The sequence below is a fragment of the Phyllostomus hastatus genome, unplaced genomic scaffold (genome assembly GCF_019186645.2).
Source record: "Phyllostomus hastatus isolate PE091 unplaced genomic scaffold, TTU_PhHast_1.1 phas_contig_432, whole genome shotgun sequence".
Classification (NCBI taxonomy): domain Eukaryota; kingdom Metazoa; phylum Chordata; class Mammalia; order Chiroptera; family Phyllostomidae; genus Phyllostomus; species Phyllostomus hastatus.
The window spans coordinates 3311652-3324618 of record NW_025333880.1 but is presented as its reverse complement, the minus strand read 5'-3'; the positions used below and the strand labels follow the sequence as shown (position 1 = coordinate 3324618).

The 12967-nt window shown below is 36.4% G+C and overlaps 1 protein-coding gene across 1 annotated transcript in view; it reads right to left on the bottom strand.

Annotated features, from left to right (window-relative positions):
* Positions 1-2994, bottom strand: part of LOC123822834 (tenascin-R-like) — a 36336-nt gene extending 33342 nt beyond the window's left edge. Inside the window, exon 1 of the mRNA XM_045844980.1 lies at positions 2867-2994. The gene's annotated coding sequence lies outside the window, so the exon portion shown is untranslated. The remainder of the gene's footprint in view (positions 1-2866) is intronic.
* Between the last annotated feature and the right edge of the window lie 9973 nt (positions 2995-12967).

Here is a 12967-nt window from a genome sequence, read left to right as displayed (position 1 = left end):
AATTTAGGCATCATTAACATATAGATGGCTTTTAAAGCTTGGGACTGGTATTTATCATAAAGATAATTGCAACTTTAAATTATACTACCTTTCTAATTTCTGAAAGGTATGACACATTTAGAAATAAGGAGAAAATTATGGTATTTACAATAAATGTAAAACATAATCGTAGAATTTTTTCTTTTCTTTCTTTTCAATTCTCACCCAAGGACATTTTCTCATTCTTTTAATGAGGAAAAGAAAGAGAGAGATGTGAGAAACATTGGCTGTTGCCCCTTGCAAGTTCCTCAACCGAGCATCAAGCCCACAACCTAGGCATGTGCCCTGACTGGGAGTCACACCCGCAACCTTTTTGGTGATGGGGCTCCAATCAACTAATCCAGCCACACTGGCCAGGGCAGTTTTCTTGATCCTCTATTGCAAACCAAAGAAAATAATTTAGTTTATCTCCTTATACAATTTATTTGAATTTCAAGCCTTGTGACTTTACTTATAACACTCTGGAATTTATAAAACCTTCCTTTTAATCCTGATTATTTGTCCTCTGTTATGTGCTTTCCTTGAACTTTTAGTAGTTCCCAAGGACAATGATGAATCATTAGTTCATTATGAAAAGGATGATTATGGAATTCTAAACTGTTCAATAGTTTTATTTTAAATAATCTTTAAAGAATTAATTGTGATTTTCATAATTACTTTGAAGAAATTATAATTAGATCTTTAATCCATTCTGAAGTTTACTTCCTTATCAACACAATTAGACACTGCATTTTAATTTTTCAAGAAAATATCATTCTTGGCCAGACCTGTAGTCTGCGCAGCCTATATCTTAATTTCACAAAATCGTTGCTGACCTGGCTTTAAGTGTTGAATCTGATTATTTATGTAAAATTATCAGAAAATGCCAGCATAATTCAATTAGAAAAACTGTTCACAAGATTCCAGGGTAAAACAGTGTTATATCTTTGTTCTTACATAGCTGCAAAACTTAAACATCTATCAAAAACACTTCCTTTAGTGGAGGATTCAAATGAAATCCACTGAGCACCTCACGGAAGCGGAGCTCGGGGCAACGGTGACGGCTGGCAAGTCTGTGACAGCCCTGCAAGTGCAGAGCTCTCTGTGCACGCCTGTGTGTGTTTACAGGAGGGGACTGCTCACTCTCCCACCCTCTCAGAGGCTCCCTGGCCCCAGAGAAGTGAAATTTTATGCAATAAAAATATACTTTTCAATACCTATCAAGGCCCTTCATGTTATGAGTCTAGATTACACTTTCTAGACTCTCTCTCCACATGCCCTTCTGTACCCCAGGGATGTCAATGTCTTTTCAGTTTCCTAATGGTCACATGCCCATCCTCCAAAAGCCTTATCCTAGGCTTTCCTAGGTCTGGCTAGATTGATGCCTGCCTGGGCCTCTCTGCCTATGGGCAACTGTTTGCTATCCTTGCAACATTCTTCTGCCACCCCACTCCCACCTGACACACTCCTGTTCCTTAATGACTCAGAGCATCAATCCTCCACAGAAAGACTCCTGTGGCTATCCCTGTACCCCGAGTCTGGGTTAACTGAGCCCTCTCCATGTTTCCATGTTATCCAGAGCATAGCCCCTATAACAGTAATTATAATACAGCATTATTACTCTTTTTTAACTTACTCATCTCACTCCTTTAGTGAAGGCAGAGAGCAGGTCTTACTCATGTTTGCATCTCTACTCCCTACTGTAGTTCCAGATACTAAAAAATAATTGTTTAGTAAATAACAAATAAAACAAAAAATATTGCCTCAACCTCAGGTAGGTAAAAAAGGACTGCGTTCCTAAATCCTGGGTATGCACTGCTGTGTCAGCTTACAGTTAGCATACATAGCAAATGACTCAAGATTCTGTGTGCAGACAATGACTTCAAAATTAATGCATCTATGAGAAATACTCCAAGTCTGCCTATCAGTTAGCATTTATCAACTGAAGGATGCTCTGCCTGAGCTCAGGGAAGAAAAAATATATTCTATCTACGAAAAATTCTTTTGGTTAGGATTTGCAACACTGAATACATATAAATGAAGCATTTGCAGTTTAGTAAACATTAAATGATATCTTTTCTTATTGATATTATTTTCCAAGAACCTGAAGTATTTCTAGTAAGTGTAAGAAGGTTAATTACTCTATGGCTGTGAACATGCAGGTTTTACATCTCAGCTCTAGTGTGTTTAAATTTTAACAGTGGGATTTCAAAGAACTTGGCATGAGTGCATGTTTAATACACAAACACACATGCAATACATACATTACCCACAAAGGGAATATGTGTTTAGTTAGGCACTGTTTCATACAATAGTGTTTTATCATTACAAAAAAGACTGACTTATACTTAAGGAGGTTAACAGAATGCTTAAATAAAAGATAAATTAATGATTTTGTTTTAGACAAGGATTCTAAAACTGCCATGTGTGAGTGGAGAAGTGTCTTGGCCCAAAGTCCTAGGATGCAACTGCCCCCTAGTGGTCAGTAATCACACTGTGTGAGAAAATGAACAAAGTAAAACATTAAACGTGCAGTCTATATGCTTGTTGGATTTAGTGTTATTAAATATAACTGGGTGAACTAATCTTTATATTTTATGAAAACTTATTTTCTATCCAAGGCTATGATAAGCAAGATATCTTCTAGGAACTCTGGTAGGAACAATGCAGATGCTTAAATCTAAATAAATTTATTTATTTAGAATCCATACTTAAAATTGTGATTCACAATTCAAGCAAATATTCAACTGAGACTATAAAGGATCAGAATAATTACATTTTATCAAAATAATATTCCAACATAGGCAGTTTATTTTTTTATTAAAAAGCAAAACATGTCCACACTTACCTGTGATAGTAGAAATAGGTTTTCCAGAGCAGCTCAAAGTTCCTCTTTCTGCTACACTGAACAGATATATCAAATAATGATGAAAAGATTTGAGGCCTCTAATTGTTGTTGATGTGTTGAATTTTTCAACAAACACCTCTTCTGACTTATTATTTTCGACATCCAAAGTAGTTACAAGATAATGATGAAAAGACTCAGGGTCTGGAGGATCCCAGTGTAAAAATATTTCTGTTGGGGTCACATGCAGAACTGTGAAATTTTGGACTGACAATGGGCCTAGAAGATAAAAATGCATGATATTAGTGATATGGCTGGCCAGAACAGTCACTTGCTCCTCAGCACTTCTGTAATAGCAAAAACTGGAAAACTGGGTGTGAGTACCAGCTCTTACACTCTCTAGTTCCATTCTCTGAGTAATTTACTGCCTTTCAGCCTCACCTTTCTTGACTATAAATAATGGAAATTATAGTAATAGCTGCCTGGTAAAGTTATCATGAAGATTAAATGAGATAAGGAATGGAAAGCACTTGGCACCATGTGTGACACATTATTATTCCATCACTATTTTTAATGCAAGCACCACAGAAATGGCACTTATGATGTTCAGGAATCATATGTTACATGTCTTTTCCCTCTTCTGTCTTGTCAGACTAGAGGGCAGGGACTTCACAGTATTCACTCTTCGTTCCCCCATCATCCCTGGAACTCAGGCACTTGTCCTGTTTCAGAAATATTTCCCCACCACAAACCATTTTATCCGCATGCTTGTGATTTCCCTATTTAATCCTTAAAGATTAATTTTCTTAAAACAGCATCTTGCACATATCAGTCACAAACCCATATCCATTCCCCACGCTCCGAATATACACATTCTTCTTGGTTCTTTCTTTAGAAGCAACATCTCAAGAGTTAAAATAAAACCATATGGGTTCCTGTTTGGATCTACTAAACAAATCAGTTACTCTAGTCAGTTTGCTTAACCTTTCTGCAGTTCAATTTCCTCATTTCTACATCGCTACTCTCAGAATTGAGGACTGAGTTAAGATAATGTGTTAAGAGTACATTGATGAAGGTAGAATAAGTCTTAAAAACCTATAGTCTTAACTGATATCCATGCTTGTAAGGTAAGTCCAATCATCTGAGACAGAGAACTCTGGCACTTCCAAATCTGTTACCACTACCTCTCAAGCTGATTTTACCCTTATGCCCAAAGAAATCTCCAGTCAGTCTCCCTTATTCTTTTTCCATAAATGTATATCTCTACATATTTGCTTATGTGTTTCATCCTTCAACTTTGAGTCCAAGCCTCTCCTTTCCACGAGTTTTCCACTATCACCCACCCTCTGAATTCTAGAAAGCACTTATTAAACACACTGCTGAGTGAGAATTTAGGTTACATTTTGCAATATAGTTTTGTTTGCATTTACTTTATTCCTCACTAATTCTCTCCATTGTAATCCTCTCAAAGTCCAGATACATGTCTGTTTACCTTTTGCTATTAACACATGTAAAAAAATCCATTTCCACAGAAATTTATTGATTATCTACTATAGACTGGGCTCCAGTCTAGCTGATGACAAAGAAGATATAGTTCCTTATAGGTTTACATAAGGAACCAAATTTTAAACAGATTCATTGTCATTTAAAAGTGGTAAAGTTACAGGTGTACACAGTGTTATGAAAAAATACCAGACCCTCAGGAAATAATCATATTAAATACTTGAAAAAGTATAACTTCAGATGACTTGTAACTTACGTGTTTCAACAAGTAACACCGGACTTAGTGTAGTTCTTGCCTCCCATTCATTTATCATGAACAGTGAAAATCTGTAAACACGGCCAGGAGACAGTCGGGTAATTGATTTTTCTGTAGTGTTTGGGGGTATGCTCTCAAAATGTTGTTCTGTATAATCTAAATAATATTTAAGGGTAATTTTATATCCTGATTTCAGCCACTTATTCAAAGTACTCCAACCATTCAGATTATTCCAACTAAATACAACTTCAGTAGTTCCAACATCCTTTATATGGATCAAAGGGTTTTCCGGCAGAGAGGGTGCTAAAAGAGATATTTAAAAAGAATTATTTTAATCACAAATTATAATTCTATTTTTAAATAATAAGAGTGAAGTACATAAATATAATACTAATAAAATAATTACATTCATATTTGCAAATATATGGCAATGGAACATAACAGAAAAATCTTGCAAAAAAATAGTTTGATCCAGTTGCATTTTGCTGTAAAATGTAGCAATCTGTTTCATTCTTGGGTAGCAGTATAAAAGAAAACAGTTCATTTTTCTTAAGACCATAAGATGATCCATCTGTCCATGTGAGGTGACCTTCTTTCTGTAATAAGATACACAAATTACACCAATTTAAAGGAAAAGTTCATATCTTCAAATAAGTGTACTTGAAGATTTTCATTAGTCATACCATTATTATAGAATTTTCTAAGATTGTTAAATCATCAACCAGTTTAATATATATTTATATAGATTTCCCTTATTACAAAGATTTTAGGCTTAGGACAAGTTCACTTTCATTCACTCACTAACCATACGTAGTGGCAGATGGCTGAGTCTCACACTAAGCCTCCATCTCCTCATCTGTAAAAATGGGTATGTATCTGCACATTAAACAGGATGCACAACAGCGGGACACAATTTACACATGAAACTGTTGTGGAATTAAAGAGGCAGTGCATGTGAAGGTTTCACACAATGCCAGGCACAGACCCATTATTCATTAGATGTTGGTTATTTTATTCCAAGTCATCAAATAAGTCATATGAATTAGGAGAGGTTATTGATACCTTTCTGCTAAAGGATGTGACTGGCGAATATTCCTAACCGCAATTCTCACAACTTAACCAATGCATTTCTAGATAGTCATGTGTCTACCCCCCTTGAAAGGGGTAGTAGGAAAAGTACAAGCTTTGACAAAGATACAGCTGATTCTAATCAATATTTCTTCCAGCTACTGTATACTCTTGGACAACTGCCAACCTCTTAGAAACTAAATTTTTCACCTATACAATGGAGATAGTCATAACTCCTTGCATGGTTGCCAAGAGGTTTAGAGAGTGCGTATATACAACACCGGGCACATAATAGCTCCTTATAAAATAAATATAGTTCTTACAGAGATAATGAGCTCTATGAAAACAGAGACTATATCTATTTTTTTTATTATCATGTCATCCTGGCATTGAGCACAGGTCCAGGCTAGTAGCATCAATGAGGAATAAAGAGAATTGCTCCTTCCAGAGATTCTAAGGAAATTTTTTTAAATAGCACACTCCAATTCCTCAGTCTGCTTTATTGCATACATGGTATTACAGTTTTGACTACAGACAGAGGCTTGTGGGGAGTATGTTCAAGTGGTTAGGGCATGAGTACTGGTCAGACAGACACAGGTTCAAGGCCTGGCATGGCCATTTATCAGCTATATGAGTCAGAATCTTTGTGAGCTCCACATTCCTCAGCTAAAAAATGAAAATAATGACAAGTTTGTTGTGAGAACTAAATGAGAGTTACCTACCTCACAAAGTAGAAATTAGAGACAATTATCCTTTCATTCATTAAGTTCCCGCTGAGTGCCAAGCCCCAAATGAAGCTAGAAATGCAATGATGAATATGACAGTCTGTCTTTGAAGCCCAGTGACAAACTCATGCATGTTCAGCATGGGTGAAAGAGGTGATTACTTTCTCACACTATCACAGGGATGGTGACCCAGCAGGTGACTTTGATGTCAACCTCAAGAGACCAGCTTAATGCAGAGGTCAGAGGACAGTGGTTAAGAGCAGACTGATGTGTGTCCACAGGGACATGCTAATCTTCCCCTGCCCCAATTTCCATTTATGTCATACAAGCACACCACATAGGACGTTGCTTAACACTTACAAGACACTATAGGACTTAGCTATTATTATAAATAAAATTGGTCTAGATATTTTGATGTTTTATTTACCTCCCAAGTTATTTTTAAGTACCTTGAAAGCAGGACTACATCTTTAACACTTTTGAAAAATTCACAGCAACCACAAGGATGGTTTGAGAGCCTCCTCGATTATTACGACAACATGACCTGAACGTTTTAATAGAAACCAGCAACCATAACTATTGGAAAAGAACATTCTAACTTAAGCCACTTATAACAACCACACAACAGCAGGAACAACAATATATACACTGACTGGAATACTTTGAAAGAAACTCTAAAGCTGGGAGGGGAGTTTCTAGGATGCCCAAAAGGACCTGTAGTGTGAGGGATCACTGGTAGAACTTCACTCTGTGTCTTTTAAAGAATAAAGGAAGTTCAATGAGAGAATGATGAACATGCAATTAAATATTAGCAATACTTTCCCCCAAGGTTATGCAAAGCTCCACAGAAAAATTGGTATCAAACTGGTACAATTTGCCTCAGGTCCCTGCAGACCAAGATATCTTGTGGAGAACAGGTTCATCTTTGAGTAGCAGGATGCAAAATTAAGTGGATCATCAGGGAGAAACACATACTAGACAGGAAACAGTGTTTGATGCCTTGGGTGATGCTACAAAATGCTGACCAAAGTGAAATTCCATGAGATATCTTGTAGTATTTGGAATGTTGGAGAAAAACATCACACTCTCTTTTTCACTGATATTGAATAAAAATCTTCAACTCTTTCTGTATCTTTGAGTAAAATTGAACTTTATAGAACTGCATATGAGGAGTGGAAGAAATAAAATGGACAAGACTTCCATGTTTTAGGTTCATACTACTGTATTGTTCACAGAGGTGAGAGACAAAGGGAGTGAAGCGGGTGTGGTGCAAGGAGATGACAAGTAGGCCCGGGCAATGTTGACATCAACATTGTGCCTGTGGACAATTTCAAAAGGCATAATCAGAAGAAAATTAGATGTCTGGAGCTCATAAGAAAAAAGTATGCTAGATAAATGTTTGAGAATCACTGGGTTAGGTGATAAATTAAGAAATGGATGGGGTTGGGACTTCTGGCAAGATGGAGGCATAGGTGGACACGCCGTACCTCCACGCTCAACCAAGATTAGAACAACAACAATTTAGAGATAGAATAACACCTAGAACTGATAGAGAATTTATCTGAATGGAAGTCAGACAGCCAAGAAGTTGAAGTAGACCCATTCATCCAGACTAGTAGGAGGGGAGGAGAGGAGCAGCCAGGCACGGGTCGAGGGTCGCAGTGTAGGTCGTGGTGAGGAGAGCAGAGAGAGGTGGGCGCATAAGGCAACTGGGAGAGCGTAAGGCATCTGGGGCACGCAAGATCGTAGCAGGTGGACCCTGAGTACATAAGTGGCAGCTGGCAGACCCAGTGAGGGGGTGATTGTGGAGCCGGGCAGAGCACGCAACCCAGGATCCCAGAGAAGGGACTGAGGTCCCACGGAAAACAGAGCTACTCCCCCCACTTACAATGTCACAATCTAGCGACTGGGGTGCCCAGCCCTGGTGAACACCTAAGGCTCCACCCCTCACCATAGCAGGAGCGACCAGACCAAAAAAACAGAGAGAGAGAGACATGTCTCAAACAGAAGAACAGATCAAGGCCCCAGGACTCATCATTTTAAGTGACCGAGAGATAGCCAATCTATCAGATGTACAGTTCAAAACACTGGTGATCAGGAAGCTCACGGAATTGGTTGATTTTGGTTGCAAATTAGATGAACAAATGTAGGTTACCATAAAAGAAATGAAGGAAAATGCATAGGGAACCAATAGTGATAGTGGGAAGGAAACTGGGGCTCAAAACAATAGAGTGAACCAAAAGGAAGAAAAAAACAACCAAACAGGAAAGAATGAAGAAATAAGAATTCAAAAAAAAAACGAGGAGAAGCTTAGGGACCTCCAGGATATCTTTCAACGTTCCAACATCCAAATTACAGAGGTACCAGAAGGGGAAGAGGAAAAGCAACAGATTGAACATAGATTTGAACAAATAATAAAGGAGAACTTCCCCATTCGGGCAAAGGAAATAGACTTCCAAGAAATCCAGGAAGCTCAGAGAGCCCTAAAGATGTTGGACCCAAGAAGAAACACACCAAGGCACAGCATAATTACATTAGCCAAGGTAAAAATGAAGGAGAGAATCCTAGACGCAGCAAGAGATAAGGGGACAGTAACCTACAAAGGAGTTCCCATCACACTGTCAGCTGATTTCTCCAAAGAGACCTTACAGGCAAGATGGGGCTAGAAAGAAGTTTTCCAAGCCATGAAAGACAAAGACCTATATCCAATATTACTCTATCCAGCAAAGCTTTCATTTAGAATGGAAGGGGAGATAAAGTGCTTCCCAGATAAGGTCAAGTTAAAGGAGTTCATCATCACCAAGCCCTTATTTTATGAAATGTTAAAGGGACTTACCTAAGAAAAGAAGATAAAAAAACATGTATAGTAAAAGAACAGCAAACTCACAATTATTAACAATCACACCTAAAGCAAAACCAAAAGAAACTAAGCAAACAATTAGAACAGGAACAGAACCACAGAAATGGAGATCACATGGAGTGTAAGCAACAGGGGAGTTGGAGGAAGAGAGAGGGGGAAAAGGTACAGAGAATAAGTAGCATAGATTGTAGGCTGAAAATAGATAGGGGGAGGGTAAGAATAGTATGGGAAATGTAGAAGCTAAAGAACTTATAAGTATGACACACGGACATGACTAAAGGGGGGGATGTGGGTGGGAGAGGGTATACAGGGTGGAGGGGAGTAAAGGGGGGAATGGGACAACTGTAATAGCATAATCAATAAAATATAGTAAAAAAAAGAAATGGATGAGGTCACTCAAATGAATTTAGAGGGGGCAGGGGAAGGCCAAAATTAAAGCAAAATTAGCAAAAGAATAGATGCTTACAAAACAGATGGAAGGATGTAGGGAAGGGATGAATAGGCAGAGTATAGAGGATCTTTAGGGGAGTGAAAATATTCTGTGTGATTACCAAAATGATGGGTAAATGTCATCATGTATTTGTCCAAACCTATAGAATGTAGAACACCAAGAGTGACCCAGACATGTAAGCAATGAACTTTGGGTGATTATTATGGGTCCATGCAGGTTCTTCAGCTGTAACAAACGTCCTGCTCTGGAGGTGGTGGTGGGAAGACTATGCATGTATGGAGACAGCGGGGCACATGGGCAATCTCTGCTCCTTCCCCTTACTTTTGCTGTGAAACTCTAACTGCTGAAAGAGAGAGAGAGAGGTGGAGGAGAAGGAGATTGAAAAAACTAGAAGAGAAACAGTGTCTGGTTTATAATAAATACTCAATAAATATTTATTGAATGAAGAATATATGAATAAAGAATAAATTAATGAATAAATGAACATAGATAAACAATGTTGTTTATCACAATGTGTGTATATCTTTATATTTACTGACCTTCAAATCATTAAGACCAGTCCATAATATTATTTGATTCTTTGACCTAAGATGTGAAAATATAAATTTTTTTTCCTCTTCATTTTTTATATCCACAAGGCGTGCAGAATTTAAGGACAACTTACAATGTTGCTGAGCTATATTCCATGGTTTGCTCTCTTTACTAATTCTGTAACAGTTATTTTTTAATGCTACCCATCCTTGTGAACATGAACCTACCAAAAGAAAAATGCTTTATTAAAGATGAATTTAGTAATATAACATTACAAAATCACATTTCTTAACATCTATAGAAGTTAATTGTGAAAACCTCAGAGCATTAATAGTGCACTTGTCCTATATTTCTCTCAAACAAATAAGTGCTAAAGTGGTTATTATTTAAGTAGTAAATGAATTACTACCAATTAAAATAGGTTTGGTAGCCATAAGAGTTAATTATGCAGAATTATTGTCCAATTATAACTCAAAACAAAAGCACAGATAATTTTCCTTTGTCTAGTTACCTTAGGATGCCCTTCCTGTCCCTTACTCTAAATAGTGGTAGAGAATATTTCAGTATATTTTAGGTTTCTTTTCATTTTAGAGAACTAGACATAAGGCTTGCTAAGAATTATGTTCTCTACCATTTCAAATGGGTTCACCTTCCAGAAAAAAACTGGAATGGTTACTTAGCATTTTTCTCTAAAATTGGAAACCATGGAAAGACTGGGGGAAATGTCAGCCTGTTCCAAGTACGTGTTGTACTTTAGCTCTTGTTGGTGCTTCATCAGTGCCTCAACCCACGACATTAGGAAGATGTGAAAAGGATCTTTCGAGGAAACTGTTGTCTTCTTTTTCACAGGACCAGGAGGATGGGAAGAGGGCATGCTTTAATTACCTTATTATCTTTTTCTTACTATTTAAGTGTTTTTCCACTTCACTTGTAAACATACATTGTGGTTCACTGATGATTCCTACAGAGTAATAAAACGGGACTCAGCCCATCACAGTGAGTGAATTGCTCTCATTAGCTATCTGTGATTCTGTCCTCTTCTCTATCCTTTCCCACCGTGTGGGGGAAGGAAGTGGAAACAGGAAGCCACAAAAAATTTAAGCACATTCCCTTTCCCCTTGCAGTATTCTTAATTTTAGTCACATCCAATCAGGGTGAATAATGGAGAAGTTTAAATTAGATTTTAGTGGAGGTTTTAATACCTGAAAGTGTGACTGTTCATTGATGTTTTAAAGTCACCCCAAAAGCTATGGAATCTATATGAACCATTGCTAAAGTTTAAAGAGACAGACAGACAGATGGAACACACTTGGTTCAGTTTAAAAGAAATGATAACAGGAAAATAAAGTTGGTTCTCATCTTCACACTGCAAAATCCAGCTTGTTCACTAAATCAGCCAAATACCAGAAAGATAGTTAGGAAAGGGGAACTATGCTAATTCATTTACAAGTAGTTCATAGTGGTTAATACTTGCCTGAATCTCTTTTTAAGAGAACAATATAATTGCCATGTTATCTATAAAATATATAATAAATACATTGATTAATAATGAACCAAATATCCATATACCTGTTTCAACTTGAACATTTACTCTCTGAAGTATATTTATAAAATCCAAATGGAACTGTTTAAATTCCAAAGTAAGATCATATAAGGTGGCAGGCTTCAAATCATTCCATTCATAAACCATGGTGTTATTTTGCATAATTCGTGAAGAATTATTAAGAGATATTGACACTGAAATGTCATTGGAAGATAGCACCCTCCAGTTCAAAGAAACACTCGTACTTGTTGCTATTATTCTAATATTTTTAGTTGAGATTCCACCTGAAAAATCAGAAAGAATAATTAGTATGTTTTCAAATAAATCTAAATGAAACACAAAGAATATTAAATTACAAAAGATTGGCCATGGTGGGGAAATATTATCTAACATAAAATATTTGCAAGACTATATGGGAGTTTCTTGTATCTATTTAGAATGAATGAATTAGATTACAAATCTACATTATAATATTTTTTAGAATAATCTGAATTATGTGTAACATTTCCACTATACTTACCTATTTATATTATCACACACTAAGTGCCAAAACTGAAAATTTTATTGTTACCTTAGATTATGATTCCCTTTAAATACTAAGTTTTATATTATATTTAAAAAATACAATAATATTATCATGATGTGATTTTTCAACTACCATTACACACCTGATAATCACTGTAGAATTCAAATTATCTTGTACTTTCCCTTTTACATGTAGGTAATATAGTGAACATATACATATTACTTACGGGTTTGAAATGACTTTTCACTTAAAATGTGTCCATATTTTATGGATTGTATAATGATATGATAGTCTTCATTTTCTTCTAGTGTTATCGCTGTGTTTGGAGGTGTTAGTGGGTCTGCAGGAATGCTTTTGACGTCCTGTCAATGATGAGATACATCTGCTTAAGAAACGTTTACTAACTCTGTGTCAGATGCATCAAAAGTTGGACTTTTGCATATCTCCTTCATAAAAAGAACAATTTTTCCAATATGGAATAATTATTTTTACATAAATATTACTTTTTAAATAACTTCTCTCTGCATAGTATGCAAATTCTTAAAAAAATAATAATTCTTGTGAAAAAGTTAAATATTGTTTTGATCAACTTCTTATCAAAGATACTTCATAAAATGCTAATATTTTATGTATTAATAAAA